Raw genomic sequence first — 26957 nt, 5'->3', positions numbered from 1 at the left:
ACTCCTGCTCAAAACCCCCTTCAATACGTTCCTTGGGAGGAAATCTCAACCCCCTGCAGAAAAGATACCGGCTCCTTACCAGAGTCTCCAAGGCCTTGTAAAACATAGCTCCAGCACACCATCCTATGTCCTATGTTGCCTCTCCCCAGCTGACCAGAGTCCACTCCAGGCCTTTCATCTGTTTACCAACACACCAAACCCTCCTTCCAGGCCTTTCTGCTGATGCCTCCACAGCTCTGAGCACACCGGTTAACTACCCTGGGCATTTATTTGTTCACTCAGTTATTATTGCCTCTACTGGTACATGCAGTCTCTGTCTTCCCTGAATTTAGCCCAGGCCTGGGAAATAATAAATGTTGAATGAGGAAATATTTTTCAAAGTATAGTTCTAAGCTAAATGTTATAACAAAATGCTTTTCCAGGTAGAGCAATTTAATTTTTAAAAGGTAACTCCCCCCAAAAAGAAATTTTAAAGGTATTTTTATGTTATCTATGTAAAACTTAATTATTAATATCCCATTTTATAAATATAGTAATAGCTTACATATTCATATAATTACTATGCTCTTGGCAATATATTAAAACCTTATGCATACTAGCTAATTTGATCCTCACAACAACCCTATGAAATGGGTATGTACTACTATCCTCATTTTACAGAAGCACAGAGAGATTATGCAATTGCCCAAAGAAAGATTATGTAAAAGCCAAAGGAAGTAACTGTTAGTAAGTAGCAAAGCTATGGTTGTGGAATTTGAATTCAAAGACTTAAGCTCTAAAGTCCCGTGCCCTTAAACAAAGAAATAAACTGAAGAAACAAACTGATGAATTTCTAACATGTTTCATATGGCTCTATATGTAAGTCAGTTTAGATATTTGGGAACATCAAATTGAAGAACTTTTTGATAGAAGAGACAAGAAACTATTTTATTTTAACAAAATTACAAACAACCTTTAGTTTAGCAATGGAAATGCATCTGATTGTTTTAAATGGAAAAAGCTTTAGGGATCATGCAGTACAGTGGTCCTGGACGCTCTATTTCACAGCCTATCTGGGGAGTGGGGTCAGTGGGAGTAGGGAGATGATAGTGGTTGTGAAACAGGTGGTACCCTGGTTGTGATGGTAGCAGTGGAGGTGCTGCTGGCATTTAGTGTCCAAGAGCCAAGGATGCTGAACACACTGCAATGCACTGGGACAGCAGCTCAAAAAGGAAAATGGTCTTCCCCCAAAGGCCAACGATGCCCCTACTGAGAAATGCTGACATAATCTGCACACTCTGGAATGGGCATCTGTTGGTTTTGCCTGTTTACCATTCCTCCTCCATTTTTAGTTATAACACCTTACTTTTCCTTTAGGAAAGTATCTCCCCTATATTCCCCAAGTCTTGGCAGGTCCATTAATCAAGGTACCTATGCCATCAGTCAAGGAGTGAGATGATGATTCAAAATAGGCAAACTAGACTCTCTACTGGGAATCCGAATCTTGAGCAGACTGCCATAAAGGTGGAACTAAGTCATTCAAAGATTCTCTTAGTCTAGATCCCTATGCCATCTCCTTAACAAGGTATGACTTTTCAGCTTTCTCTTTAATTCTGTCAGCTACCCAGGGGCCGTCTAATAATTTTTTTTTTTTTTTTGCTTAAATTAACCACTATTGGTTTCTGTGATTTTCAATAAAAGAACACAAACTGATATAGTCTGATGTTATACAGTATCGGATACAAACTGATACCAGATAGTGGGCTGCAGACAACAGACCTTTGGAGAAAGGAGGGGAATTTAGAAGTGCTACTGGGCCAAGTCAGGTAAAATGACAGTGAAACTTCTGTTCCTATTAGGGAACTGGAAACCAGAAGTCCATGGAAGAAGGTAATACAGATCAATGAGGCATCACCCTCACACAGGGGTCCTGAATCATTACACTCTTCTAGTAGGAATGGCCAAGTGAAACCACTTGACTATCAAAAAAAAAAAAAAAAAAGTCACACATCTGATGACTTGCAGAGAACCTCACTCCTCAGCTGAGGGGCCAATGGGTCTTAGTCAGTGATATTAGGCTGTCATAAACGTAATCAAATGGTGACTCCAACTCAAGGTGTACTTTTAGATATGAATCCTAACTGGGGCAAATTAATACTACCCTTTGCACCTAGAATACAGTTAGGAAGCTGGTAAATGCATTTCTCCACGGGGATAAACTGAGGACATGAGAAAGCAGTTGACTTTCACCTGAATCAAAGATATCAATTCTGGATATAGCACATTACACTGGTCTACCATATTGAAGATATCAGGCTGATCAAAGTAGGAAGATACGGATGCCTTGTTTGTATTCCATATGGTGGGATATAAATCCCATGAACATACAGGGCCTGCCACTTCAGGAAGTTTCTTGTAATCCAATGGTCTGTGGTCTGGTCAGGATATGCCCTTTAAAATGAAGATACACAAGAATCTAGTACCAGTGGTGGCCTCCATTGTGGAGACCTAAGTAGATGGATGATAAGTGCAGGAAAGGAAATGTCCTTTCCTGTACTTTTACTGTACACCTTTTTGCAACTTTCAATGCAATGCCATGTGTACTAGTTACTGACTCAAAATTAATAATAATAAACAAACAAAAAAGAAAGTGAATGATAAGTGCTATACCTTACACCTGCTAAGAAGCGAAATGCTTGGCTGATACCTCTGGGATTCTGAAGGTAACATATACTACATGGGTTTTAGACCATTTATCTGCTTCTACCCACTTGCCTGGCAAGGAGGAAATACGGGTAGGCCCAGAGGAATAATCACTATACAGCTTATCTGTCCATACTGAAGTGCTCTGCCACTCAGCTACGACCCAGCAGATCCTACACTCTTTAAAGCCTGTGTGGAAGATCTGGATTCTGGAAAAACCTTATGGCAGGACTCAGTGACTGGACTGATCTTCCAAGCCACAAAGCTGGGTGTACCCAGCAGCACTCTATCATCATGTGCAAATTATGCCTGCTTGGTCAAAATGCATGAGTGAGGTTTTTGGATGCTATCTGTATATGTCTTGCTTGCTATGTCACATAATTTTTAAAAATTCCCTTCTCTTTCATTTTCCCCTCTCCTACTACTGCATATATAAAGTATATTATTAGTAGATAAATTTGCTAAAATCTATAATTTACAGATAATAACAAAGACGGGAAAAGGAACTGACATTATCCAGAACCTCTGGACTTGAAGCTAGATGCATTAACCAGGCATTACTTTGAATTACCTCCCTTTTTGGAAGGAAGAGAAAGCTAAATTATGTTAGTGGAAAGTGTTTTAAGAATTCTTTGTATGGAAAGCAATAGGTTTGAATGTCTTGAGTAACCAAGAAGAGACAGTGGGCATATCTGTCCTTTTTGCCCGCCTAACACCCTTTTCCTGTTCTTTTAATATACAGTCAGCGCTCCCTATCCACAGGTTCTGCATCTGTGGATGGAAATTTTTTTTAATTTCAGAAGGTTCCAAAAAATTTGCCATGCACCCGCTACTATTTACAAAGCATTTACCTTGTATTTACAACTATTTACACAGCATTTACATTGTATTAGGTATTCTAAGTAATCTAGAAATGATGTAAACTATATGGGAGAATGTGGGTAGGTTATATGCAAATACTATGCCACTTTATATAAGGGAATTGAGTATCTGTGGATTTTGGTATCTGCAGGGTCCTGGAATAACCCCCCTGCAGATATCAAGGGACAACTGTATACACACCCCACTTATGCTCTGAAGAACTGCCCTTCCTTTCCGTATAGTTTTAATGAGACTGGTTTGCCTCCTCAGAAGTGGAAGAGTTACACAAGTCTAACAGATAAAACTAACAGCTAAGGAATACACTATACAAAATAAAATGAGTTTATGTCCTTTTTATCTGACATAAACTGTAGACCTTCCCCCATTAAGGAGTACTTTATGATGATCTCACTTAAAACACAAATTGTGTGGCACAAGTGAAATTCTGTTTATGATGTTTTCTTTCTTTCTTTCTTTCTTTTTTTTTTTTTGGTACTGTTCAGTAAGTATTTTTTAGTATTCAAAAAAAGAAGTAAACAGCCAAATGAATCCTATGTACCCTTTAAACAGTTCAAACAATTATCAAGATTTTCCATTTTTAAAGCAAATCACAGATACCATATCACTTTACTCAAAGTATCTTGATTTGTGTCTCTCTCTTTTTTTTTTTTTTTTTGTGGTATGCGGGCCTCTCACTGTTGTGCCCTCTCCCGTTGTGGAGCACAGGCTCCGGACGCGCAGGCCCAGCGGCCATGGCTCACAGGCCCAGCCGCTCTGCGGCATGTGGGATCTTCCCGGACCGGGGCACGAACCCGTGTCCCCTGCATCGGCAGGCGGACTCTCAACCACCGTGCCACCAGGGAAGCCCTGTGTCTCTTTTTCATAAAGACCTAGAAGAAACTTAACTACAATATCTCTTTCATATCCAATAAAGCCAACAATGCTATCATCTAATAGCCCTTCTATGTTCAAATTTCTTAAAAACTTCCCTTTATATTTGGATCGTTTATATTCGGATCCAAACAAGATCCACACATTGAATGTAGTCAATATTGATATTTCTCCTTTAATCTGTAACAAAATGATGTAAAAACAAGGCTTCTCTAATCTGTAACAAGTACCCCTCTTTTATTTTTTTTTAACCTCTTCATATCATTTATCCCCAGGAAAACCCAACACATTTGACCTATAGAATCTTTCACACTTGTGCCTTTAGCATTTCTTGTGGTGGTCTTTAACATGTTTTGCTCTCTCTTCTATATTGCTTGCAAACGGATAGCTAGACCTAGAGGTTTCATTAGATTCAGGGTTAGTTCTTTTGCAAGAATACTTCATTTGTGGTGTTGTGTTCTTTGAATCAAATCAGAAGTCACATATAATATCTGGTTGTCTCATGTATCATAATGTTGAAACTGATCAGTGGTTTCAGGTACTGTCAAACAAATCCATACATTATAAAGTTCACCACCACCTTTTCTCTAATGGTTTTAGGATCTTCTGATGATCATTTTAGGTCCATTAGAGGCTGAAAAATAGTGATTTTTCTAATTTTATCCATTCTCCTGCTTTTATGATGTTTCCTGATGTATAGAAGTTTTACATTTTTAGGTAGTCAGGTTAACAATCTTACCTTTGGAACTCCAATGTATGTCTCTCCAATCCTGTGAAATTGCCAAAAGTTCTGCTAACTTCTCTCACTTTTAGTAGTACAGGCCCTCTTCTAGGTTCCTGGTCTCTCCCAGCTTCTCAAGAAATGACAAATGCCCTGAGGTTGAAAAGCTGCTGTAAAATGTCTGCTCAGAACTTTGCACCTCCCTTCATCCCAAGATCTTAACCCCTTGAGTCATGAGTACCTTCATAGTTCTCCAGTATCTTCCAAATACGTTTTATCTGGCTTTTCTAGCCACTCTAAAATAGCTGGAGGTAAAGTCTATAAGAAGTTCTCTTGATTAACCAGGATAGGTGAGGTAGAAAAAAGTATGATACAGACTATATTTAATGCAAATATACTTTCTTTAAAATTGCACCCAGGGCTTCCCTGGTGGCGCAGTGGTTGAGACTCCGCCTGCCGATGCAGGGGACGCGGGTTCGTGCCCCAGTCGGGGAGGATCCCACATGCCGCGGAGCAGCTGGGCCCATGAGCCATGGCCGCTGGGTCTGCTTATCCGGAGCCTGTGCTCCGCAATGGGAGAGGCCACAACAGTGAGAGGCCCACGTACCGCAAAAAAAAAAAATTGCACCCAATTTCAGTTCTATTTCAGACTATATAGTTGAGACCAACCTTCCTGCTGAAAGTTATTCTATAAAGCTACATGAAATATAAAAACGTAATTCAAAAATCATGAAAGAAACAGCAAGATAGTGTAGAATTTTCAGAGAAAGATCTTGGCACATAAGGTGGCACAGGCCTAGGGAGGCTTTTCTGATCCTGAAGAGGTAGTTTAAAGACAAAGCAGCAATTTTGACAGCCTTGCTAGAGAGTAAAAGTAGGAGGCCAGGCCTGTCAAAGTGAGGTCCTCGTAAACCACCCCACATTGAGGACTGCACCCACAGAGGTCCACCCTGAGAGTATGGGTGACCCAGAAGTAAACCAGCCTGCATACAGACTACAGCCTAACTATGAAACTGAAACTGAATTAAGGTGGCCCCAGGTTGCTAGTGCTGCTAGGTACCTGCAAGATGCAAACAAAATTCCTCTCTGGAGAAAAATAACATCATCATACCTTTCTAGTTATTTCTGAAAATAATTTTTCAAATCCAACAAAATTAAATAATTAAAGACAGGCACACAGGAACAAAAGAACACATGAACAAGAACCCAAAAACAACGGACAAGAACAACAACAACAAAAAACCCCAAAACAGAGAGGTACTCAAGATAGTTCAAAAACTAGACAAATCCCTGGTGGCACAGTAGTTGAGAGTCTGCCTGCCGATGCAGGGGACACGGGTTCGTGCCCCGGTCCGGTAAGATCCCACATGCCGCAGAGCGGCTGGGCCCGTGAGCCATGGCCGCTGAGCCTGCGCGTCCAGAGCCTGTGCTCCGCAAAGGGAGAGGCCACAACAGTGAGAGGCCCGCGTACCGCAAAAAAAAAAAAAACTAGACAAAAACTATAAAGTAACTAAGAGGGTCCCTTGTGAAGATGAAAGCCAAAATTTCATCAAGGAACTGAAAACTATAAAAAAATGACCCTGTAGATGAAAAACAAACAAACAAACAAAAAAAGCAGGAATTCTAGAACTAAAAAAAAACTGAAATTAAGAATTCAACAGATGGGTTTAACAGCTAATTAAACACAGTTGAAAAGGGATTTGATAAACTTGGAAGATATATTAGAAGAAACTATCCAGAATTCAACATGGAAAGTAAAAATAATGGAAAAATACAGAAGAATGGATAAGATACACAGAAATACAGTGAGAAAAAGCTAGAAAACCTATCTTCAATGCAATGAAAGGAAGAAAGGACCAACCTAGAATACTACACCAAGCTAAAATACTCTTCAGGAATAAAGGTAAAATAAAGTCCTTCTGACACACTGAAAGAATCTGTCACCAGTAAATCTGCTCTAAAGGACGCTCTTCAGGCAGATGGAAAATGATTCCAGATGGAAGTCTAGAGATGTCAGAAGAAATGAAAAAACAAGAAAAAATGATAAATACATGTGAAATTTTAAATTAACACTTATGATATAAAATAAGAATAGTATTATTGGGGTTTTATTCATATATATACTGAAATTAAAATATAAAAAACAATAGTACATATGCCAGGAGAATGACAGACTTAAAGAGTTCTAAAGTCCTTGCATTTTCCAGGAAAAGGAGGATAAAAATGTTAACATTCGACTTTAATAATTCAAAAAAGCATACCATAATTTCTAGGCTATCCACTAATGGAAGAATAAAAGACAGTATAGAATCTCCAAATTATCAGAGGAGAAAAATTCATAGTAAAAAACACTTAACCCCCAAAAGGGCAAGACTGGAGAGAAAAGGAATATAGAATAGACAAAATAAATAAAAAGCACACAATAAGATGGTAGATTTAAACTCAAATATATCAGTAATTATATAATATGCAAATAGATTAAATTCCACAAGTAAAAACCAAAGATTATCAGTTTTGAATTTTTTAAAAAGCTAAATGTTGTTACAAAAGACACATCTAAAACACAAGGATATAGGGATAACAGAGAGGCTAAAAGAAGAATAAGAAAAAAAATGCCATGTTAACCTAACCAAAAGAATCAAATAGAGAGGGTGGGAGGGAGGCGCAAGCAGGAGGGGATATGGGGATATATGTATACATAGAACTGATTCACTTTGTTATACAGCAGAAACTAACACAACATTGAAAAGCAATTATATTCCAATAAAGATGTTAAAAAAAGAAAATCAAATAGTTTCAATTTAAATACACTTTAGGGCAAAAAGCATTATTAGAGGTAAAGAGAATCACTTCATAAGGATAAAATGTTTAATTTACCAGGAATACGTGACAATTTAAGTTTACATGTACTACACAATAACATGGGAATGTAGAACAACATATAAAGCTTAAAATATAACACAGAAATTAACATAACTACAATGAAAAATAATAAATTCCAATCATAGCAGGAAATTTTCACACACTTCTCTCTGTAAATCATAGGATAATCAGACAAAAATCCATGAATTACAAGTTTTCCCTCAAAGCACACTCTAAGCTTATGTGTTTATGTACACTAGTAGAATGCTCGTAGCAGTATTATTCATAATAGACCTAAATTGAAAACAACCTATATGCCAATCAAGAGTAGAATAAATAAAATATTCATACAAGGGAATACTATGGAGCAATAAAAATGTAGAAACTACTACTACAGTCATAGAGATGAACTGACAATCACTGGCTGAGAGAAAGAAACCAACCCATAAGAATATATAAGGTATGATTCACTTATATAATGTTCAAAAACAGGTAAAACTAAACTGTAGTGATTACCCCAAAAAAGCCAGGAAACCTGCTACATTTAGAGGAAAGGAAGCAGGATTATTGGGAGGGTATGTGAGAAAGGCTTTCAGGATGCTGGCAATATTCTATTTATTGACCTGGATGGCAGTTACATATATATTAACGTTTTAATAATTTATTAAAGTGTAAATCATGTTTATGTACTTTTCTACATGTATTATTTCCACAACTATAGAAAAATTGTTTTAACTTCTAGCTACATATTTGCCATACAGATATCACCCCAAAGGTAAGGAAAAAAAAGAAAACATAGTATAGTTTGTAAATGCGAATCAAGACGTAAAGTACTTGATGAACATAATAAAAGGTTTTAAATTGCTAAAATAGTCTGCATTTTCTATTTTTTAGTTGAGTTCTCTGTTTGAAAAAATTAAAACCACCAGAATTGGCCAGGGATACAGTTCCAGTGCTTGCTCCCTCTTCTTCATTCCTGTCCTCAAAATGTCCCCATTTTCCCAATCCTGGCTCTGCGGAAGAGAAAATCCACAGCCTTCTCCCTCCATCTGCCTTCCCGTAGCTATATGGCTACGGCTTTGCCCTATGAGGGCCATTGCCACAGGAAGGGAGAGACATCCAATCTACCACGCAGGGGAGGATAACTGGTGAGAGCATGAGATGGTCTGTGCTCATGTATGAGGCAGTGTCCATGTATCTCAAAAAAAAAAGAGAAATGTATGCCTTGTAAAATGGGGGTGATTCTTCAGATTCATAGTGATTTCAACTTTTTTCACAAATGCACTGATTTTTTTATACCAGTTAATCTGCACACTTACTACACAACTGAGAACTAACTATACTTTTGATTGATACCACATCTTTTGATTGGTACCAAAATCCTTGATACTGCCCTGAATGTAAATCCTTGGCTTTCTTATGATCCTGCTGAGTGTATATGCCCTCACATGGACGTCTATGCCTATATTCATTTCATACAAACAACTAAAGAAATATTGTTTAGCATCTTTTATTTAAGAGCACAAAAGAAAGGTGGACGTTCAATGACATATTTCCTCAAAACTCAAGACTTTAACAGTATTTTGTGCACGTGCACACACACACACACACACACACACACACACACACACACATATATACTAATGTATACTAATGTAGCAAAAGCAAAGGGCATGGAAAGTCAGAAGGAAATCCCCTTTTTCATTTCTTGAATATTTCTCTTTTAGCACATTTACACAGGTTCCTAAGGAATCAAACCATGATTTCACCTTCTCTACATAGAGACTAAAAATAACAGAATTGCTAGTCTCCTCAGTATATATATCCAAAAGAAAATAAAATGACCTTCAGAAATTCTTATGAAGAGTGAACTAAAGGGAAAGTCCTATGAGCAGAGAGACCTAGACACCTGAATGGAAATGACTGTCCTGTGAAAGATTCCCATGTGCTTGTTCATGTCCCTGTTTCCTGCTGATCAGAGGAAAGCAGGAGGTGGGAGGGGGAGGAGTAAAGTGGCAAGGAAAACCAGCTCTGGGGTCCAGCAAACACCTGAGATACCCAAAAGAGACAGGGTCAAAATGGTGTCAGGTTGGGATCACTGCATTTGCCCTTTCCCTCTCATCTATAAATTGGTCAAAAGTTACTTTGTTGCTTGCCAAGTACTATTCTATGAACTCAAATCACATGGCACAAAGATACACTATTGCATACCCTCAATAACCTCAATGTCTATGAGGGTTCATACTCAGACTCAAAGTACAGCAGGTGAGAGAGAAGTAATACTTCAGGGCTAAAAGATTCCCCCATTTTGGTTGACTTCTATTCTTCAGGAAAAGGATATATTCAAAAGCTTCAGAGACATGTCGACACAAGGTATATGGATTTCACCAGGCACAATTCATTAGAGTAGAAGAAGGAAATAAAAGCATCAAAACACTTAACGTACTGTCTGAAGAAAGATGACAAAAAGTGAAGAAACAATTGCGAGACAGGCTGGAACAAAGCCTCCTAATTCATTAAAAACAAAAACATTTCCCTTAATTTAGAAATCAAGAGGTTTAAGAACCTGGCATGGGACAGCCCTAGGCCAGTGGTTCTCAAATTATCTTTCAGAAAGCAAAGTGGGTTCCTAAAGTTCTATGTTAACACCTGAGCATTTCAGCAGCCCCAACTTCAAAGAGCCACAAGCAGGGCTGCACAGTATGTCCAGTCTACCACAGTGCTAGGACCAGTGACCAGTAATGACATGAGCAATTTCAGCCTCTTGCTTAACATTATATGACATTATTTCCCCTCCTAAGTTACTAGGTTTCAGGATGGAAAAATAAACATTCTATAATTTAACCTGTGATATTCTGGTCCTCCATTTGCATTACTGTTGGTTGAATGACACTTTCACATCTCAAATGGTGGTTCCATCTAGAAACATCTTAGAACTCAACCTTTTAAAGATTTTCTGAAAAGTCTAAAAAGAATCCCTACTCAGCTGATATGATGAAGAATCTGGTACCTTTAAAGTTCTGTCAAAGGATACAACTGCCATGGATGAAAGAAAAAATATTTAAAAAATCATTTAGCCTTAATCATCGTTTTCTTTCATGGCAAATATGAGGTAATCTATAAAACCACGTGTACAAATAAGAGTAGCCAGTGCCACATTTTGAATAGTGTGAGAAATTCTAAAGCAGTTATTGTAAATTAATCATGAGCACTGAAGTAATTACCAAGGTCCTACCATCTATACCTTCTAAACCAGTGCAGTGTGTAACACCTAGGATGACAAACGTGAAAATAACAACAGTGATATAGAGCTTTAAAGCTCTTTTAAAAATCATTTAGCAAAATGAAATCTTGTGTTAAAGTTCTACATACAAAATGGACAGACCCATGCAAATCATATATCTGATAAGGGATTAATATCCAGAATATACAAAGAACTATAACTCAATGACAAAAAAACAAATGACCCAGTTTTTTAAAAATGGGAAAAGGGCTTGAACAGACATCTCTCCAAAGATATACAAATGGCGAATAAACACATAAAAAGAAGTTCAACATCACTAATCATTAGGGAAATGCAAAGCAAACCACAATGAGATACACTTTATACCCATTAGGCTGGCTATCATCAAAAAACACAAAAAATAGCAAGTGTTGGTGAGGATGTGGAGAAACTGGAACCTCAACTGCTGGTGGGAATGCAAAAGAGTGTAGCTAATGTGGAAAATGGTATGGTGGTTCCTTTAAAATAATTAAACATTGAATTATCATATGATACACTTCTATGTACATACCCCAAATAATTGAAAGTTGGACTTCCCTAGTGGCACAGTGATTAAGAATCCACCTGCCAATGCAAGGGACATGGGTTTGAGCCCTGGTCTGGGAAGATCCCACAGGCCATGGAGCAACTAAGCCCGTGTGCCTCAACTACTGAGACTGAGCTCTAGGGCCCACAAGCCACAACTACTGAAGCCCGTGTGCCCTAGAGCCCGTGCTCTGCAACAAGAAAGGCCACCACAATGAGAAGCCTGCATGCCATAACGAAGAGTAGCGCCCGCTCACCGCAACTAGAGAAAGCCCGTACACAGCAACGAAGACCCAACACAGCCAAAAATAAATAAATTAATTAAAAAAAAAAAGAAAGTAGGGACTCAAACAGATAATTTGTTTCCCCATATTCATAGCAGCATTCACAGTAGCCAAAAGGTAGAAACAACCCAAATGTTCATCAACGGATGGATAAACACAATGAATATATGCAGACAGTGGAATATTACTCAGTCATAAAAAGGAAGGAAATTCTGATACATGGATGAACCTTGAAAACGTTATGCTAAGAGGAATAAGCCAGACACAAAAGGACAAATACTGTATGACTCCACAGATAGGAGATACCTAGAATGGTCAAACTCAGAGGCAGAAAATACAATGGTGGTTGTCAGGGGCTGGGAGAAATGGAGGAGGTGGGGATATATTGTTTAATGGGTAAAAAGTTTCCGTTGGGAAAATGAAAAAGTTCTGGAGATGAACGGTGGTGATGGTTGCACAAGAATGTGAATGTAATAATGCCACTTAACTGTACACTTTTAAATAATGGTTAAAATAGTAAATTTTATGGTATGTATATTTTACCACAATTAAAAAAGAAAGGATGGACCTGGGTGGAGTGGCTCCAGTCAAAGCAGAGGCAGGACCTGGAGCACACCCTGGGTCTGAGCCATGCCCTCCCTGCCAAAGCCTCCTCCTCATAATAGTTCTATAAACACTGCTGGTTGCCCATCCAACAGCCTAACTCCTCTACTGCTTCTTTGTTAACAGAATCAGTTTTGTCCAGGAATCTCACAGCCACTGAGTCTTGGGTGAGGCTGGGATCTTCCCAAATGCCAGGGGTGAATCTTGATTAATGAAGACCAGTGGATCGCAAACATTTTATTCTCAGGCCCCCTTTATACTCATACACGTTATTGAGGACATTACTGACAGCTTTTGTTTAAGTGAGTTATATTTATCAATATTTACCACGTTAGAAATTAAAACTGAGAAAATTTAAAACCCAAGAATATATTCTATTAGTTGCCAGAGCAATGACGTCATCATATATCATGTAACCTCTTAACAACTCCACTGTAGACTAGTGAGAAAATTAGACTAGTAAAAAACACAAACGATGTTTTAGCATTATTATGAAAATAGTTTTGCTCTTGTGAATCTCCTGAAAGAGTCTCAGAGATACCCAATGCCACATTTTGAGAATGGCTGGTGCAGACCAGTCATGGTATTTCCATTTGTCTTCCGACTAACTGTAGGAATGTAGGAATGGGCAATGTTATGCAACTCTGGACAATAAGAACTTCAGTTGGAGGATTATTGAGAGAGTCTTTCTCAATCTTAAATAAATTCACTTTTTTCCATATTAGACACTGTAGTCTTCATGTGACACAAAATAACAGCAGTAGTTACCTTGGGAATCAAGCAATAAGTAAGCCTGAGGGGACTGGCCAACATGCTGCAGATAGCAAAGCAGAAAGATGGACCGGGGTCTTCTCACTAGCACAGCTGAGGGAATGAAGGAGCCAATCCTGAAATTTTTCCTTTTGGCTTAAGTCACCTTTCATTGGGTTTTCTTACAGTCAAATTGTGTCCTAGCTGGCATATCTCCTCAGAACCTAGTTTGCTGAACACATTCTGAAAACCACCATTGTGTACGTAGCTGGCACACAGTAGAAGCTCAATAAATATTTGTTGAACAAATGTATGAATAAATAAATAAGTAAACAAACAAATCCACTAAGGCTGTTGTAAAGGAGAGACTAAGATAAAATTTTGACTGATTTTGTGTTGAAAGAACGCTGTGTAGCTCCCAGATTGTCAACATTTAAAACAACGCTCATTATAAACCTCATAGTATCAAAAATGGCTGCATACTGTACCTGTCAGGGGGGCCAAGAGAGTTAGAAATTGCTTCCTTTTAGTCGGCACAATCTCCAAGCCAGAGGTATGAGAGGTAAGTCTACACATGCCAAATACAGACCATAACCTACTCAAAGTGGCAACCTGATAAAAAGCACTGGTTTTTATTTTTCCTCATTTCCCCTGAGCACAAGTCAACTGAAGTCACTTCTCCCATGAAATAAGCACCAAACAGAGATTTATGGACAGAATGCTAGAAAACACACTGTTTATGGAAGAAGGAAAAGAGACAAATCAAACACCTAGCCTCCAATCAATGTCACTAACTAGGGGCACAATGGCCTTGTCGGAAACTACTTAAAACCTCCATAAATACAATCAAATATAAAGTTAAGAAATTTATGCTCAACTATGCTTAAACTTGACAATATTCCTCCTCTTCCTTACTGAAAACCTGATACCAGTATTTTTAATTTACTTTAATGTTTCTTTGCTTCATTACTTTAAGTAGAAGTGATCGATTTGTCTTTTTGTTTGTAGCGTTCTAAAAAAATTCACAATAAAATATTCTTGTTCCCATAAAGCACTTATGAGAGAAACAAGTGATATTTTTTTCCCCTAAAAACAATGAGGTTTTAAGAAAAGGTCCACTAGGAGGAGCTGGCTTTTTCTCTGTTGAGTCAGAAGTGTCTGGCCTCTGAGCTACTCTAACCAAAAACACAGACCTGAAATTTGCAGATAATTTCAAACAAACCCCAATCATAAACAAAATCTGGGCCTAAGGAATCAGAGGAGGCAACTGCAATCCAGGTGCAGAGTGTACACATTCTTCACTCAACTTCGCCAAGAATTAGGGAAGTTTAATTTAGCAGATAACTTTCTGGGGATTTACTGAGCTCCATTCTCCCACCCATGTCCCTAGCCACATGGGAAGTAGAGCTGCTCCCTGGATCTGGCTTCCAAGTAGAAGCATCCCTTTGTGAGTGGTTTACCTTTGAAGCTGCTCAGATAGAAACCCCTGACCTTGTTCTGCATCAGAGAACCAAAGACCTAGTATTGGGACTTGAAAAATACCAGTCTTCCCACATACATTCTGTTAGAAATAGTGGTTACTTACTTTCCTTGCATTCCTGTCCTCAATTCACTTAACTGACAGTAAGACTGTGAGCTTTTGGTGAGACCAGATAACAAAAATGGGCTGAGGAGCACATTAGATATAAAAATATTAGAAATCTTTTTGCCTACTTGGCTGCAAGTTATCTCTGCCTCTTTCCACCCTTAGTTCTACTCATAATTTATTACTAAATAAACAAAAACAAACAAAAAATCCCACACATTTATTGGAAAACTACCATACGACAGGAACTCTAAAAACACTGCAAATAAAAAGATGGCAGGGGCTTCCCTGGTTGCGCAGTGGTTGAGAGTCTGCCTGCCAATTTAGGGGACACGGGTTCGTGCCCCGGTCCGGGAAGATCCCACATGCCGCGGAGTGGCTGGGTCCGTGAGCCATGGCCGCTGAGCCTGCGTGTCCAGAGCCTGTGCTCCGCAACGGGAGAGGCCACAGCAGTGAGAGGCCCGCGTACCGCAAAAAAAAAAAAAAAAAAAAGATGTCAGTGTTGCCTGCTCTCAAGCAACCCATGGCTAATGAGGAAATCAGTAACTGCAAACAGATAAAACATAATCCCTTCTGGGAAGGACTGGGAGAGATGGAAACACAGGGTGCTGCAGGGAGCATTAAGAAGGGGCACCTCGCCCAGCAAGAAACAGCAATCTCTCACTCTCCCATTCAAACACATTGTTTACATTTTCACCTCTGTTCGGTTTTCAGCATCTAAAAGAAGTGCCACTTGGTGCCAAGACAAGCACAACTGCAGGCACTGACATCTTAAGACACTATTCAGTTAGAACTGTGAGCAGTTAGGTGTTTGGAAACAACTGAATTCTTAAAGTTACCATGAAAATGAAAAATAAGGGACTTCCCAGGTGGCGCAGTGGTTAAGACTCTTCCGCCTGCCAACGCAGGGGTTCGGGCCCTGGTCTGGAAAGATCCCACATGCCGCAGAGCAACTAAGCCCATATGCCACAACTACTGAGCCTGTGCTCTAGAGCTTGCGAGCCACAACTACTGAGCCTGCGTGCCACAACTACTGAAGCCCCTGCGCCTAGGGCCCGTGCTCCGCAACGAGAGAAGCCACCGCAATGAAAAGCCCATGCAGTGCAACGAAGAGTAGCCCCTGCTCGCCGCAACTAGAGAAAGCCCGCGCGCAGTGACGAAGACCCAACGCAGCCAAAAATAAATACATAAATTTATATATGTGTAAAAAAATAAAAGGTGAAATCCTTGTAGAGAACTATGGCATCCTGCTTAATCCCACGCATCTTTTTGGGGCTGCAAGCCTCTGAAGGAGGAGTTTAAATAAATGTATGCTAATGGTCACTGAAGTCACACAGAAAAGCATTTTTGTGGTTAGCTTTTAGTACTATGTAAAACCAAATATCTGACTTTGTTTCCTTTAAACCCTCAGCCCACGTGACCTCCAGTTAAGACGGCAAGTAAATTCACTCTTTGATGGATCCCCTCTACTCCAAACACAGCAACGCGAGAGGAAACAAGAAGAGAAAACCAAGAGGATGCAGGCAAGCTCAAAACAATATAAACATTTCTGTGAAACTGATATAGGGCAGAAACACAGTGAGGTAAATCCTCAAAGTTAAAGCCTTTAGCCCGCTAAGCTCAGGATCCAAAAACAGGCACTGAAACTGGAAGCATGAGACCTACACAATTTGGTGGCTAACCATAACCCACAAAGGACAGACTCAGACCTAACATCATACTTGAAGGCAGGGTCAGAGGTGAAACTGGAGGAGGGTTCCTCCATTCCTGAAAGAAAGATGGTTATCTCATATGGAGCTGTGGCCTAGGGAGGAGGGAGAACATAGACCAGCCAGAGACCAGGAACTCAATGAAGCAGCCTGTGATTGCCCAAGTAACTGAAACACCACTGCAGTTCTAGACTGGGGCTCTGTGGAAGCCAGTCAGAGACAACTATAAATTGCTAAACAAGAAAAGACTGAGCAGAGAGGGAGAAAGACAGGTGGAAAATGAATGAATGAAAGCAATTAAAAAATATATCTCATTCAAAATAGGCCATTCAACCAAAATTCTAAAGTACATGAAGAAATCTAATGCCAATAAAGGCAACTAAAAGTCAGCCATCAAACCACTAATTCATTTCAGATGAAATGAAAATTATAAAATAGTCCAACAAAATAAGTATATTTAACTGAATTAAAGACTTAAATTTAAGACCTGAAACCATAAAACTCCTAGAAGAAAACAAGCAATAAGCTCTTTGACATCGGTCTTTAGGAATTTTTTTTGATGTCTCCTCAGGCAAGGGCAACAAAAGCAAAAATAAACAAAGGAGACCACATCAAACTAACAACCTTTTGTACAGCAAAGGAAACTACCAATGAAACAAAAAGGCAACCTACTGAATGGAAGAAAACATTTGCAAATGATATATCCAGTAAGCGATTAATATCCAAAACATATAAGAAACTCATACAACTCAATATGTAAAAAAAAAAAAAAATCCAATTAAAAAATGAGCAAAAATGAACAGAGGACCTGAATAGACATTTTTCCAGAGAAGACATACAGACAGGCATCAGGCACATGAAAAGATAGTCAGCATCACTAATCATCAGGGAAATGCAAATCAAAACCTGTCAAATGGCTATTGTCAAAAAAATAACAAAGAGTAAACGTTAGCAAAGATGTGCAGAAAAAGGAACCCTAGTACGCTGTTGGTGGGAATGTAAATTGGTACAGCCACTACGGAAAACAGTATGGAGGTTCCTCAAAAAATTAAAAATAAAACTATCATATGGTCCAGATATTCCACTTCTGGGTATTTATCCCAAGAAAAGAAAAACACTAATTCAACAAGATATATGCAAACCAGTGTTCACTGCAGTTTTATTTCCAATAGTCAAGATATGGAAGCAACCCAGAAGTCCACTAATAGATAAATGGATAAAGATGTCACACACACACACATGAACACACACACACAATGGAATATTGCTTAGCCATACAAAAGTATGAAAGCTTGCCATTTGTGACAACGTGGGTGGATCTAGAAGGTGTTATGCTAAATGAAATAAGTCAGACAGAAAAAGACAAATAACATGATTTCACTTACATGTGGAATCTTAAAAACAAATGAACAAACGTAACAAAACAGAAAAAGACTCATAGATACATAGAAAAAACCAGTGGTTGCCAGAAGAGAAGTGAAATGGGCAATACAGGTGAAAGGGACTAAGAGGTACTACCAACTTCCATTTATAAAATAAATAAGTCATGGGGATGTAATATACAGCACAGTGAATACAGTCAGTAATATTGTTATAACTCTGTATGGTGACAGATGGTAACTGGACTTACTGTGGTGATCATTTTGTAATATACAAAAATATCAAATCACTATGTTGTACACCTGAAACTAATATAACATTGTAAGTAAATTATACTTCAATTTAAAAATCAAAATAGGGCTTCCCTGGTGGAGCAGTGGTTGAGAGTCTGCCTGCCGACACAGGGGACACGGGTTCGTGCCCCGGTCCGGGAAGATCCCACATGCCACGGAGCGGCTAGGCCCGTGAGCCATGGCCGCTGGGCCTGAGAGTCCAGAGCCTGTGCTCCGCAATGGGAGAGGCCACAACAGTGAGAGGCCCGTGTACCGCAAAAAACAAAACAAAACAAAACAAAACAAAAACAAAAAACAAACCTACACAAACTAAAATATTAATTGTAAAAAGAAAATCTCAAAAGCTACCAGAAAGCACCCTGCACATCACTGGATCTGCTGGGTCACAAGGCTCAAGAGGAAAGCTGCTGGAGCTCCGGGTGAGCTCACTGAGACCGGACAGCCTGCCGAGACAATGGGGAATTAAGCAGCTCAGATCAGCACACCCAGGCTGATTCAGAAGTCCCACAAGAATTTTGCCTCTTCCCTTAACAGTTGGTGGATACAAAGTGAAGTGACCGTCTTTCATTTTAGAGACAACACCAAGATACTCCCTGAAAAAGCAGAACCTTAAATGTTTCCAGCAACTTCTAGCAACAAGAGATTTGTCCTCCCTGGAATGATAGTCTGGATTTAAATTTCTCTTCCTTGCCCACCATGCTTCTGCCAGCAGCATCAAACATGGACTTTCTTGGATGCCTTGTTCACCATCATGGTGTGACAACCAACTTCAGACCAAGACTCATTATACAGCAAAAGAAGTGAGGCAAGGAGCTGATGCCAGCAGGGTTCACTGTCAGCTCTAGTTATTACTAGCTGCTATCTGAACTTGATGTTTTTTCATCATTTTTGCTTTAATAACCACAGTAAAATGAGTCTTGCTACCGTCAATGTCCTCTTTCTCTCCTATCCAGCTTCAGCTATCTCAGTGAATACCGCTATTTCTAGAACTCTTCCCCTACTTGTTTTACAAGAAGCAGAGAAAACTCAAGGGGAGAACCTATAGTAGTTCTAATGGGCCTGGAAAGGATAATATGTCAAGTTATTCGGTCAAATTTTAAACCATACAAGGCACAATACTAAGATTAGGGAATTGTGCTTTGTTTTCCAAACTCATTTAAAGATGATTACAATAGTCTCCCCCTCCCCTCAAGGAGCTTAAAATGAACACAAAAGGGGCTTCCCTGGTGGCGCAGTGGTTGAGAGTCCGCCTGCTGATGCAGGGGACGCGGGTTCCTGCCCCGGTCCGGGAAGATCCTACATGCCGCGGAGAGGCTAGGCCCATGAGCCATGGCCGCTGAGCCTTCGCGTCCGGAGCCTGTGCTCCGCAACGGGAGAGGCCACAACTGTGAGAGGCCTGCGTAACGCAAAAAAAAAAAAAAAAAATGAACACAGAAGTTCTAGACCAGCAAAGCTGGAGGCCAAATGAGATACTAGTAAAATAGAATAAAGAAGAAAATACACAGGGAAAGACAATTTATGGGATATTATTATCTAATATCAGAGTATGACATTGTTTCTGCTATGCTGTATACAAACAGAATAAAACTAAAGCCATGGCAAAAACAGGGTTCTTTCTGTAGCCCTTCAGGCTTTCATGAAGCTCTTAGTTATTGCCAATTACAAAAACCCTGACCCAGGCTCACTTGAACAATTCACATAAATTCTAGCTTGTAAGTCATTTAGTTTTGTTACATTTTATTGGTCTGATGGGGGTACTCTATTTATGAGCCATTGTATGTGTAACCTCTACTAGGCCTTAGATGTAATGAAATTCTAAGATAAAGAGCAACTGACTAGTTGATGTAAGTAAAGCAGAAAAAATCCCAACAAGTGATTCACAGGCCCATAGAATTAAAAAAAAAAAAAGGCATAATATTGGGTTTTATTTGTCCAATATAAAAGACCATAATGTTAGACTATACCAACAAGGGCCTAAAAAAAAATTTAGTAGGTCTGCTACATTTGACCCAATCTTGGTCCTCATTAGAATTTCAGGTATAGTGAAAATTTGCAGTTACCTCTCCAACACCCATTTTCTACATTCCTCCTTCCTAACAAGACCCAAAATTTCCCACCCAGCAGATTTTGGTGAGACAAGAATAGCTCTGATTGGTTCTCAATCAGGGGCAACCTTGGTTCTCAATCAGGGGCAATCTTGATTCACAGGGGGACCTTTGACAATGTTTGAAGGTATTTTTGGTTGTCATAACTGGAGGAGTGTGCTGCTGAAACCTAGTGAGTACAGGCCAGCGATGATGTTATACATCCTATAATGCACAGGACAGTCCCCCAAGACCAATAATTATCTGGCCCAAAATGTCACTCCCTCACCCATGCTAGAACACTCTTCTCTCACTCAGGAGCTACTGAAAAAAGACTCTCTCTTTGTCAGATGTAAAGGAAATAAGAATTCTAGTTGCTGCTGGGAGCCATCTCACAACCACACGGAAGCCAGCTTTAGGGTGAAGTGTGGTAGGCAAACACAGATTTCAGGTGATGACTTCCTGCCATTAGGGCTCTTAAAAAGATATACCACTTTTTGGACAATGACTCCTTTTTCTCCCCCCTCATTATATGACCTTTTCACCCCATAGCACACTACATAAATCATCAAAGGTAATATATCGACATTACGATTTCAGAGAAAGAACACTAATTTATACAACACAGCAGTTTTTTGTCAAGAATATCACAGTACAAAAAGATTTTAAAAATCATTCAAATATGCCACCTTATCTGCAGTAGGCTAAATGACGGCCCTCTCAAATGTAAGGTCCCCCTGGGACCTGTAATTGTTACTTTGAAGGAGTGAATTCATATTCACCTTGTAAGGCAAAAGATGTGATAGTTAAGGATCTTGAAAGGAAGTATCAATACTTATAACGGATTATCAAGGTAAGCCATAAAAGTAATCAGATGTATCCTTATGAGAGAGGGAGAGGGCGTTTGAGACAGACACACAGAGGAGGCGGCAACGTAAAGACAGGCAGAGATTGGAGTGATGTAGCCACAAGCTCAGGAATGGCAAGCTGGCAACACCGGAAGCCAGGACCAGATTCTCCTCTAGTGTCCCCAGCAGGAGAGCGGCCCTGCCAGATTGCAGACTTCTGGCCTCCAGAACTATACACGAATAATACATTTCTGTTGCTTTCAGCCACTAAATTTGTAGTCATTTGTTACAGCAGCCTCAGGTAACTAACAGCATCCTACAAAGAGGTATAAAAATTGCAGACTACAAGAACGGAAGCAAACTTATATCTTGCTATTTTTTTGTTCCCCAAGATACTTCTTCTTTGATGCCAACGGTTTTCACAATTAGAAGTTTCTTCTGTCAAAGTCTCAAAGAAAAAAAATTATCACTAAGCACTCCTGATATTGAATACATGCCTGAAAACCCATCACCTGACTCTACCATCTTCCAAAGAATGGCTCCTTCCCTCTTCCATCAATCCCCACAGCCTGTCAAGATGCCTCTTTCTTATTTATTGAGGCAAGAAAGCAACATTTTATTTATATTTTATGTATAAACTGTAGTTGTTTTCAAATTATGGTTTACTTTTTACATAAAAATGTTTTCATTGCTCAATGATATATTTGTCTATTTGTGGAAAATGTTTGGGTATCTTAGGTTAGGTTGAAACACCTCATAAATTTTCCCATTAAAATTAACAGAAGTAGTTTTTTCTTCACTAGCTTTTCACTTAGTGACTGAGTTTACAGAAATGAATTAAAGTCATTAAGGTATATCTATTTCATCTATAGTAAATGCCTGGTAAGTAGATTGATTTCTTAACCCTCTTCGTTAATGCCTTATCAAGAATATGGAACAAAAAGTTTTAAAAATGGTTCAAACATGCCATCTCATCTATTGTAAATTAAATGGTACTCTCCCATTCCAAAATATTGAATATATGTCCACATCCTAATCCCTGGAACCTGTTAATATTACCTTTAAGGAATGTAAGAGCTATAAGTTGGAAATCAGTGATCCAGCCCAACCCTTTCACTTCACTGAAGAGGTAACAGGGGAAGGAGGAATGAAGTACCTTCCTTAGACCATCCATCTGGTTGGAGTCCCAGCAAGAACAGAATCCAGGTCTCCTAGCACCTAGTCCAGTATGCTACCTAAGGTTATATGAAGGAACTGAAGAAAAATGCGATGAATAGAGAGTCAGAAAACAACAAAACTTTTTTCTTTTTTGAGAAAAGATGAAATGATACAGACATTCTTTAGCCTAGAAAAGGGAAGGGTAGTGAATAAGTTAATAAATGCCTAGAAGTGAAGAAAACACTGACTGACTAAAGGCTACCTGACATACACTTATTCTGCACTGATAACAAGACCTTGACTTTCTTTTTTTGAGTCTTCGAACCCAAAGAGTCTTCAAGACTTTAATTATACAAGACTCTCTTATATTAGATTCTACTAGCACTATCTCAGTTGCAAAACAAAAACTCACACAACTAGCCCAAGTCAAATGGGGGGTGGTTACAAAAAGGCTACAAAAGATATCATGGATACACAAGGAAAGAAAACAAAGATTAGGTGGACCAAATGAGAACTGGAACTAGAAGCTTCCACCACCGTCTCTCATGGGTCTCTATACAGCTGCTCCACTCTACAGCTTCTCACTATAGACTAGCTTCTTCTGCTTTTTTTGTTGCCTCTGACTTGCACATGGCTTTTATAGTGTAGTTCAAAACCTGGTCACAACTCTATATGATCCTTCAGCCCAAGGATTCATCATCAACCAATTAACTCAGAATCTCAAGGTCCCCATTCTCAGGAGGAAAATTTAATTGGCTCAATCCATCCAATGGAGTCTCTAAATTGTTTTCTATTGGGTCAGCTGCTCATACCACAAAGATAGGTGTTCGACAGGTACTAAAGTCTGTGCAGATTCTTCAAAGGCGAGAATAGCAAAGAGGAAATGATCAGCATGTGCATTAAGGTACTCAAGAGTTATATAGCTCTTTTATTAGGTTGGCCAAAAAGTTTGTTCACGTTTTTATGAACATCTTAACAGAAAAACCTGAACGAACTTTTTGGCCAACCCAATGGTTAAGCCTACCCAGGAAGATTATGTCATTTCTGTATTTGAGATCTGTGGAAGAGATGACCATTGTCTGTAAACAGAGTAAGAGTCATTTAAAAATTTCCTTCTAGCTCTATGGGTCTAGAGCAAAACCTTACTACTTAGTATTATCAGATTGTATCATTTATCCAGAAGTACCTCCAATTAGCAGACCATCAAGGAAATCTCAGGAAATGAAAGAACATCTCTGTTATACAATATGGTCACTGACTTGCCATTATTGGGGGAAAGGAAGGGAGGAAAGGAATAAAGGGAAGATATCAGTAGTGCTTACAGAAGTAAAAATCGTCTGAACTAGTTATGGTCAAAGTACAGTGCAGCAGTTCAACAGAGCACTGGAATTGTAACAGAACTGGTCCTTGGGTAATTAAAAAAAAAAAAAAAAAAAAAGCCTGACAGGGGTTGAGGAGAGGGGAGGATGAACAGGCAAGACACAGATAATTCTTAGGACAATGAAACCACTCTGTATGATACTCTAATAGTGAATACATGTCATTATATACTTTTCCAAACCCATAGAATGTACCACACCAAGAGTGAACCCTGAAGTAAATGATGGACTTTGGATGATTATGATATGTCAATATAGGTTCATCAACTGTAACAACTGTACTACTGTGGTACAGGATGTTGAGAATGGGGGAGATTGTGCATATATAGGGGAAAGAAATATATGGGAAGTTTGCACTTTCCACTCAATTTTGCTGTGAACCTAAAACTCCTCTATTAAAAAAGAAAAGTCCTTTTAAAAAGGCCATGGTGACAGGAGCAATTTTGGCACAACAAATCCAAACCTACCCTAGACACTCTGAGCATAAGAGTCAGAAATAGCAGGAGCAGAGTGAAAAAGACAAGAACAGCTCTCAACTATTATCTGGCAGCAGCTGTAGCCCTCATACCCTATATAATAAAAGTAATCAGTTCCCTGAGTTACAATTTCATAAATTCAGACAGCCAGATGCTTGCTTCCTCCAGACACAGAGGATAATTCCTGTTGGTTATACTATGAGGTATTATCTGCTTCAAAGTCTACTATGTGAACTCCTCAACCACCAGGAAATTAAAATACAGAAGTTTTTTATTGGGTCCTCCCCTAACTCTACCCTCAAGATATTATGCATTTCCAATGTCAGCTAAGAATTTCACAGGGGAAATCTCCTCTCACATGTAAGATATGAAGGGTTTTTTGTTGCTGGGTTTGTTTGTTCTTAAAGAAGTTTTCATCCCGACTTAGACTGCAGGATATTCTAACAGTACCGTATGGCCTCTGGCATTAATTCCATGGACCAACTTTTCTTTAATCCCTTCCTCTAACAGATGTTCCTCTCCCTGTCACAAGGAACCTAGTCTTTTTCTTACCCTCCTCTACCTCATCTTCAAGACCCCTCATTTAAGGGCAAGGTAATCTCAAGTAACAGCTTAGTTATGTATGTATGTACCCAGCCTAAGTATTAATAATGTGCTACTGATCATTCCTTGTCACACCCCAAGACTTGTATTTGGTCTGGCAATCCTCAAAAGGTTTAACGACATTTATTTGGCTAAGATCTTAAAAAAAAAAAAAAAAATGAAAAAAAAAACAAAACAAAGAAAGAATATGAGTCCATTTGCTTACTAACTGTGGGTAAAGATCTTGAAATTTTCCACTAGCTTAAGAAGCATAAATGTAACCTTCGGCTAATTAAAGTTAAGACTTGAAAATAAACTAGCTCATACATAATTACTTTTGTCTACCTTGTCTTCTGTTTCTATGCCTCTTTCCTAATAGTACAAATTTCTTCCTTTAAACATTTGGGAAGGAAGATCCTATGAAAGTACAAAATGTTTACATGGTATATCCTGGGTCTTACCCATCATTTTCATTGGAAAAAGAAATTTACAAGCCATACTTTTATTCATTAAAAAAAAAAAATTTCCCAAGCACTAGTTCTGAGATACTTGTAGGGACTCCACAATCAAAGGGTTCAGGAGTCAGGTAAGGTTTCTAACTGTATGCTATAACCTCTCTTAGGGTATCTCAGTGCACAGTAACTTGTTAAAGACTGGGAAGTCTGGCATTCACACGATCATTCAACAAACATTCATTAAATGGCTACTGTGTACTAGGCACTGTGCCAGAAATTAGTGACAAAATGTAAGTCCCAGGAACAGTCCCTTGCCTCAAGGAGCCTCAGTCTAAAGAGTGATTTTCAAATTGCAAGTTGTGAAATCAATTAGGTAAATAGCAACCAAGGATTTTTTTAAATGAAGTAAGATATAGTAGAAAATATCATAGTGTACCATACATAGCAAGAGTAGGTGCTATTTGGTGAAACCTTTAAAAAAATTATGTGTGTGTGTGTTCTAAATAGGATATAAAGTGTATTTCTTATTGTGGAACACAGTGAAAAAGTTTTCGAAAACCCTGCTCTAGCAGAAGAAATACAATAGAAATTATAATAAAATATAATGGGTGATATAAGAGAGTAAACAGAGGATCCTATGGGAACAGCAAAGAGCATTCCCAAAACTTTTTTTGAGCCTAAACCCATTATCACTTCACACTTGTTAAAAACCTAGAGAAGAATGGATCAACTTCTAGCAAGACAATGTGAGGAGCTCTGCTGACCTGCTCCCCAGTGAAACTGGTGAAAATTATTAAAACAACAACAATGTAAAGCCTCTGGAAATGGTCCTACGGGCAAACAGCAAATGAAAAAAATTCAAGAAAATGTATGAAAATTTGGTAAGAGTGAGTCTGTGGTATTTAAACCAGACCACTATCTACTTCCTTCCTCTCAACTCAGTGTGGCCCACTCCACACTGCTTCATCCAGAACAGCTCGTGCTCCCTCCAGCTGCTAGCCAAAGGGCTTTCTTTCTAGAAGGAGTAGGACTTCAGCTTTTCTCATCTTGCCTCCAGCCACCTGTTGCTAAGTCCCAGAGGAGTAAGACTAAATGGTGGGAGCTCCTTTCTTCCACCCAGCCCCCACTTGCAGAATGGCAGCTCTACCTTGTGTGTGGCACACAGAGAATAATGGGGCCCTGAACACTCCTGCCCCAGTGGTTCCACACCAGATATGGCCAGCTGAGAAGACCTCAGGCTACTGCACTCCCACCAAGTGCTCACCTCCTGGAGCAAGAATGTCACTCAAAGAAGCTTGTCATTGTCACCAACCCAAGCTCCAGAGCCCCGACTCAGAGATTTTACCTGAAAGGGGAAGCCGGCCATAACAGACAGCTTCTAATCTTTACCCAAAGGAACTGATTTCATTTGCAACAGAGTCTGAAGAAGTTCAAGCCTAAGTGTGCTCCCCAAAACACTGGAAAATGTGGGGAAAGGCAACTGGGAGGAGATTCAAGATACAGGCTTCAGTGCAGGCTAGCTACTTTGCAGGAGAGAACTGTGGAT

The 26957-nt window shown here is 39.2% G+C and overlaps 1 protein-coding gene across 1 annotated transcript in view; it reads right to left on the bottom strand.

Moving 5' to 3' along the window:
- Positions 1 to 26957, bottom strand: part of FANCC (FA complementation group C) — a 260779-nt gene that overhangs the window by 175463 nt on the left and 58359 nt on the right. The window contains exon 2 of the mRNA XM_027094153.1: positions 5174 to 5308. The gene's annotated coding sequence lies outside the window, so the exon portion shown is untranslated. The remainder of the gene's footprint in view (positions 1 to 5173; positions 5309 to 26957) is intronic.

The sequence above is a fragment of the Aethalodelphis obliquidens genome, unplaced genomic scaffold, assembly GCF_003676395.1.
Source record: "Aethalodelphis obliquidens isolate GAN/ISIS:26980383/991018 unplaced genomic scaffold, ASM367639v1 scaffold88, whole genome shotgun sequence".
Classification (NCBI taxonomy): Eukaryota; Metazoa; Chordata; class Mammalia; order Artiodactyla; family Delphinidae; genus Aethalodelphis; species Aethalodelphis obliquidens.
Note: the sequence above shows the minus strand (reverse complement) of the source record. Positions and strands in the feature narration are given on the sequence as shown.